This window comes from Megascapheus bottae, chromosome 17 (genome assembly GCF_031878675.1).
Source record: "Megascapheus bottae isolate mThoBot1 chromosome 17, mThoBot2.hap1, whole genome shotgun sequence".
NCBI lineage: Eukaryota > Metazoa > Chordata > Mammalia > Rodentia > Geomyidae > Megascapheus > Megascapheus bottae.
The window spans coordinates 18,311,155-18,318,172 of record NC_143525.1 but is presented as its reverse complement, the minus strand read 5'-3'; the positions used below and the strand labels follow the sequence as shown (position 1 = coordinate 18,318,172).

The window sequence follows — 7,018 nt, the reverse complement described above, 5'->3', positions numbered from 1 at the left end:
CCTGCCCGCCTGCTGGGGCGTCCGGAGCGCGCCTTCCTGGGAGTGGCTGTGAGACCCCGGAGCCGACAAGCGGGAAACGAGAGCAGGGAGAGAATGGGTGAGGGGTAGCTTGAGGTTTGGCCTCACACAGGACGAGAGCTGTCGGGTTTTTTTGCAAATTCCCAGCTTCAGAATTGAATCAGGTATTGGAAAGGACGGTTGCCGTGAAGGGGAGGTGGGGTGTCTGATGCTGGGTCCTCAGCACATGTCCAACCTGCAGGTTCTTCTCCACTGGCTGGGCCTTAAACCATATAATTTAGGGTCTCGAGAAAACTCTTCCCTAGGGAGCTCGCCTCTGCCTTCAGTGTGTCGTCAGCTCGTTTGCCCAATGCCTGTCTTCCTCTTCCCCTTTCCATCCAGTAAATCCACATCAATAAATGGTTATCATGTATTCTTGTAGGATGCGTTTCTCTCCCCCCCACCCATCCCGTCCCTCCAAGAGGTCCTGTTCGTGTTCTAGGAAAGGAAACAATGTATATACATAAACATTCTAAATCCCACAGAGTCCCAAGAAATCCCAAGAGAATGAGCTGAGCCGGGTGGCTTTGCAGGAGGAGATTCATGCCTTGATCCTTTTTCCACTTTAGTCATTTTTCAAATAACTCACGAGGGCATCGGGGTCTTTTTGTCCTTTGCATATGCTGTTCTCTGTACCATGATATTTCCACCCTCCCTGGCTTATCCCCAGACCCTCCCAAGGGAGGAGATGTTCCTCTTCCTTTGACAAGCTGACTCTTTTTCCAGTATGCTGCACCCCTCCCAGTTTTGCATCCCACCCATGTACAGTCTCTCCTAAATATTAATTTTCCAAGTTACTCTGTATTTTATTGAGCACCTGTTATGTGCCAGGTATAGGAAAGCAAAACACAAGTCGTCAACTCTTCACACTTCTTATGAGAAGTTAGGAGAACTAACCCTACCTTCAAGCTAGTTATCAAGTATCATATATACTATCATTGATACCAGTACCATTTCCCTGGAGAGGAATGAAAAGGATTTTTGGACCAAGTAGCACAAGAATAGGACATTCAAAGAGCAACAGAGTTTTTGTTTTTGTTTTTTGCCAGTCCTGGGCTTGGGCTTAGGGCCTGAGCACCGTCCTTGGGCTTTCTCAAGGCTAGAGCTCTTCCACTTGAGTCACAGCACCACTTCTGGCTTTTTTCTATGTGATACTGAGGTCTTTGTGCATGCTAGGCAAGCACTCTACCACTAGGCCAAACTCCCAGGCCAGCAATAGAGTTTTAACAGTGTCTTGCATATACTAACCATTCCATGTTTCTTCTGTTGGTCTAGTAAAGATGAAGGGCAAAGAGGGCACTGGAGCTAATGGTAGTTTGGAGCAATAATAGTTGTGGAAGATTATAACAGATTATGGGGAGGGGAGTTCTTAAATAGAAAGTTTGGGTTTTCATTTGCAGATTTTTATCATAGAGAAGTAGAAGCTAATAGAGGTTGAGTAACATTTTATTTCTCCAATGATTTTTATTATATATTATTTTCCTGTGGGTTCTGAAGAACCCTGTGAGGTGAAGACAGGTAAGGGAAGAACTGAAGTCTAGAAGACTGTCTCTGTGTCTCATAATCTCTGGCTTTTCTTATGCCTTCTTTCCATCTTGCTGCAATTTCTTTTTCTTGTTTCTGTCAGTTCTGAGGTTTGAACCCAGGGCTTTGTGCTTGCTGGGAAAGCATTCTTCTACTTGAACCATGCGCTGTCCCCTTTTGCTGTAGTTGTTTTTTAATAACTCACAGGGCTTTTGTGTCCTTGCGTCTTTGCATATGCTGTTCTCTGTGCCCTAAGCCCGATCAATTCCCATTCATTCTTCAAGGTGAATTTTGACTTTGCCTCCTTTGGGAAGCAACTTCAATATCAAGGCTGGTGTAGGACCCCCTTCCTGTGTTTCCCCTAGTTACTGATGCTCTTTCTTAGCACTCATTGAAGTGTCCCAATTCTCAGCCTCAATTCTGGGGACAGGAGACATGCCTTTCATCGCTGCACAGCTTGGTTCCTAGTAAAGGACATGTGCTTGTTAAATGTTACCATATGGGTCCCATATAATTGACTCACTTTCCTAAGTATTCTCTCCCCTTGACATTCCTAGAGTCTCGAATTATTTGAAGGTTGATTCTTAGATGATTAAAACCTGTCCACATAGCTGGGCATGGCGGTGCATGCCTGTAATCCCACTACTGAGGCAGGAGGTTGAAAATTTTGAGGCAAACCTTGATAGCAAGACTATCTCAACTCTGCCTCTTCTTAACCCCCATTCTCTCCCCCCCCCAAAAAAAAACCCTATCCTACAGCAGCAAAGCCATTCTAGCTGAAGGAATGATCACTAGGAAACAGTATAGGATTAAAGGAAGTACCTCTTTCTTTAGGTGCTTCTCATCTGTGATCTTGGCCCTCCCCAGGTGGGAGACAGGACCTGTGGCAAAAGCAGCCTGGTTACCTAGACAGGGGCACTGAGGTACAGAGAAATCCATTTGGTGGAGTGGTAGATGGGGATGAGGACCAAGCCACATTCACATGCCACCCTCCAGGCAGTTCCTGTGTCATTGTTTTAGGTTTATTGTGATACTGAAGGTAGAATCCAGGGCCTAATACCTGCTAGGCAAGTGCTTTACCACTGAACCACAGTATCCACTCACGTCCTGCTTTGATGACTCCAAGTGGGCCTTGTCACAATCAACAGGACACCTCTGGATCACTTCTGCTTTGGGCAACAACAGCTTCAGTCTCCCTTCAACAAAGCCTGGGAAACACCACCCAGCCACCTCTGAGTTTGTTCCTTGATCCCTTTAGATTAAAGTTGAGCAGTCAGCAAGCATAACATTTCTGAATTCAGAGGCTGAAGGGAGCTGAGGGAAACAAGCATCTTTGGCCCCTCTAGGACCCACCAGGTGGAGGAGATGTTGCCTCAGGTGCTGGGGAAGTGGGAAGGGGCTTCAAGGGAGCTGCCTTTCTGTGGAGAGTCCATCAGCAAATTGTCTCACAAAGCCACAACAGCCAGGAGCAAAGGAGAGGAGAAAGGTTTTGTCTGAGGAAAGCCAATGTATTGTAAACAGGAGAAAAGGGGCTAGAAAGCCCCACTTATCACTCTCTAATGTGTCCCTAGGTCACTGGGGGATCTGGACCCCTACCAGCAACTCTGAGTCAGGGAAAAAAATTCCCTATTAACTCCATCACTTGTGAGCCAGGCCAGGGCAAAGATCTGGCCTTTTCTTGTGCTAAATGATTCTCATAGGCATTAGACATTTGCAGGGTTCAGCACCATTTCTAGAAAGCCCTCCCTAGATTGGAGAAATGCCATCAAACCCTATTGCTCTTTGAAGTCCCCCCTGCAGCCTGGTGGACATTTCTTGGAAGGAGTAGAGTTCTGAGGGAGGCAGAGGTGGCAGGAGGCTGGAGGCACTTGCAGAAAGAGTGTGGTGGTCTCTTGGATTATCTTAGATATGAGGGACTAAGCAATGTCTCTTAGTGGGGATCTTCTTAAAAAATAATTATTTGGGGCTGGAAATGCAGTCCAGTGATAGAGTACTTGCCTAGCATAGTTTAAAGATTTTTTTAAGTTTCTTGAAAACTCCACTTGTGCAGGTATCTTCATTTATAGAGGAGAAAAACAGAGGGTCAGAGGGGCTGAGTGAAGGGGCCAAAGCTTCTGAGCCACACTGTTCACTACTCCAGCTCTTAAGCACATGTAGCTTGAGAGTACTTCATGTATGGCTCATTTTTTTCCTGGGTCCTAGTGCTTGAGCTCAGTGCCTGGGTGCTGTCCCTGAGCTTCTTTTGCTAAAGTCTAGTACCCTACCACAGAACCACAGCACTACTTCTGCTTTTGCTGAGTAGTTATTGGAGATAAGAGTCACAGATTCTCCTGCCTGGGCTGGCTTCAAACAGTAGTCCTCAGATCTCAGTCTCCTGAGTAGCTAGTATTACCGGCATGAGCCACTGTGCTCAGCTACAAATTGAGATTTTTTGTCTCTATTGTCTATTCACAATGCCCCTGGCTTCCAAAGAGAATGCGAAGCATGTAAAAGTAACTCTAATACTTTCTTTGACTCATGTTGAAGCATTTATATTTAGGATGTATTAAGTTAAAGAAAACATATTACCAAAATTAATTTCACCTCTTTTTCTTTTAGCACTCGGGATCTCACTCAATGCCTCATGCAAGCTAAACATGTATTCTACCACAGAGCTACACCCCACACTGTTCTAGAATCTAAAATTAAGTTTTCAGCTCACATTTGTAGCTTACAATGTAGTTCTGCTGGAGACTGCATATTCTTCCACAGAAGATACTGATTCTTCTCCCAGTGCAGTGAAAACCCAGGGCCTGTACCCGTGAAGACAGGCTGGGCTCTCACTTCTCAAGACTCAATAGGCCCTTCCCGTGGGCTCCAGTGTCAGAGAGTCTCAAGGTAGGACATAAGGGTGATAGATCCTTAACTAATTTTTCCTAAAAGTACTGACTCCCCACTTAGAGCTACTAATTAACTAAAAGGAGGATAAAACCTTAAGTATTCTAACCTCCATTTTGTATCTATGTCTTTTGGCCTGAACCATTCTCTCCTGTAGTCACTCTGTATCCACCTTAAAATCCAAAGGAAACAGACAAGACCAAACCACTGCCAGATACCAGTGCTTGTTATTGTAACAATCCTGATATAATAGATGGTCAGACTGCTTCTGACTCCACCTCTGGCCACTAACTCATCTGAGATGGAGACTATTTATCAATGCAGATCTTTTACCCCCTGTCCATTCTCCTTTGTCTATTTAAACCTATAGCTTATGTCTACACCTCAAAGATGGTTCTGACCTTCATGTAGATATGAGTAGCCAGACCTGCCATGTAAAACTTAGACTTAAGGATCAAGGCAGTCTTCCTTTTGGGGTCAGTGGGGCTTCAGGACCAAATAAGGCACCCAGGGCACAACAGTTTATTTGTTTGTTTGTTTGTTTGTTTGTTTTTGCCAGTCCTGGGCTTGAGCTCGGGGCCTGAGCACTGTCCTTTCATTTTCTCAAGGCTAGAGCTCTACCACTTGAGCCACAGCACCACTTCCGGCTTTTTTCTATGTTATATGGTACTGAGGAATCGAACCCAGGTCTTCGTGGTAGAGGCAAGCACTCTACCACTAGGCCAAACTCCTGGCCCCAACAGCATTTAGGAGACTCTCTCGCTCACTCTCAGCAGGTGCTGACCCTAGGAGTAGTCCTGCTTGCTTCTCTCTGCTGCCTATATCACCAAGATTCAACATGGCATCTTTGGCACAAGCTGTGTGGCTCCAGAGGTCTGCAGGTGAATTCCAGGCAGTCCCCAGGGACAACCCCATCCCCTAGGACAAAAATCCATTCAACAACCATGGGGTGGCCTGTGTTCTTGCCTTTCCCACAATGGGCCTCAGATAAGGCACCCCTAGTCCTCATTCTTCCCAGCTAGGAGTTAGGGCTACCTCCTCTTCCTCTTTCTCTTCCTCCTCCTCCTCCTCCTCTTCCTCCTCCTCCTTTTCCTCCTTTTCCTCCTCCTCCCCCTCCCTCCTCTTCCTTCCTCCATCCCTCCCTCTCAAGCCTCCCTTCAGAAGCCAGTGCACACTAATGGCAATAATTTTGCAGTTTTCAAAGGAAGCACCCTGGACCCTCAGGGCATGGGGCAGGTATCCCTCAGAGGCCTCTTTCTCCTGTAGGCCATGAGACCAACGTGTCCTGACACTGACAGGCTTTTCTGAACAAGCCAGACCTCACAGAGTGAAAAAGGGGTATATAATGAGGGGGACATAAGACTCTACGGGAGGGTCCGGGGCTCATCCATCAAGAACCTTCAACCAGTGGAGCCATAGCCTGCCTGAACACTGGGCTTTCTAAAGGGGCCTTCTGCAGCTTGCCCACCCCGAACCTTTATCTCTTAAAATGAAGCACATTCCAACTGGTGGGGGGTTGGGGATTGGCAACTCAAACTGGACTGGTCCCCAGCCTTCTCTCCCACAGTGCTGGGTGTGAGCTCCCTTGTCTCCCCTCCTCCCAAATGGAGGCTGTGGGTAAGGAACCAGAGAAAAATAGACTCAGATGAGCTTTTTTTGACTGTCTCTATTTTGGGGGCGGGTGGGGAGGGGAAGGCACACAATTTGAAAGGTAATCTGTATGGGTTGTTGTGTGGGTTGTTTTTTGTTTTTGGTGTTTTGTTTTTTTTTTTTTTTTTTCATTTGAATCAAGGGAGCTGCATCACACAGAGGATTTTTAAAGTCTTGCTTAAGCCAAGGGCCAGAGAAGAAAGTAGAAGGACCCTTCAGATAAGATCAGAGAGCCATCTGAGCTGCCCACCCCACACAGCCCAATACCTGCACCTGGCCTGCCCACTTGAAGCTCAAGGTCAGCCAGACCCAGAGATAACCGTGTATACTAATCCTGTTCTTATATGCTGCTTCATTTTCTACAAGTTACTCATGTTTAATCACAATCTAACTATATTTAAGATAATGTTCTGGAAGTAAACCATTGAGGTTCTAAATGACTTCTTTATTACAGTATACTACTATAATTGTGCTATTTTTAGTTATTGTTGTTGTCCTTTTAATGTACCTAACTTATAATTGAAACATTATAAGTATGTGTATATGTATGTGTATGTATAGGAGAAGCATGGTATATGCAAATTTCAGTGCTGTCCAGTTTCAAGGCTTCATGGTAGGCACTATGCACTACTATAGCTAGCCCTTTCGTGCCTCGTATGATCAGGGCATGGACTTTTCTCCTCTTCTTTCCTCTGAAGAAATCCCTGAGTGGAAGGCCAACATCTTGAGATGGGCAGGATTAAGAAAAGTTCCCAGCCCTGGCAACCTGCTCATAGTTACCAGACAGGCCTGAGTTCAAATCCTGGCACAGCCTTCTGCTTCCAGTTGACTTTGGCATACTACTTGAAGTAGCTGGGCCTCAACACCTGTTCTTAATTGTCAAATAATCCTCTTTTTTGCCTCTTTTTTT

The 7,018-nt window shown here is 45.9% G+C and overlaps 1 long non-coding RNA gene across 1 annotated transcript; it reads left to right on the top strand.

The window, feature by feature from the left end:
• The first annotated feature begins 4 nt into the window (after positions 1-4).
• LOC150051222 (uncharacterized) lies at positions 5-6,486 on the top strand. Its single transcript, XR_016538418.1, has 4 exons — positions 5-182; positions 4,180-4,458; positions 5,232-5,339; positions 6,251-6,486. It is a non-coding gene; the product is annotated as an uncharacterized LOC150051222 (long non-coding RNA).
• The last annotated feature ends 532 nt before the right edge of the window (positions 6,487-7,018 follow it).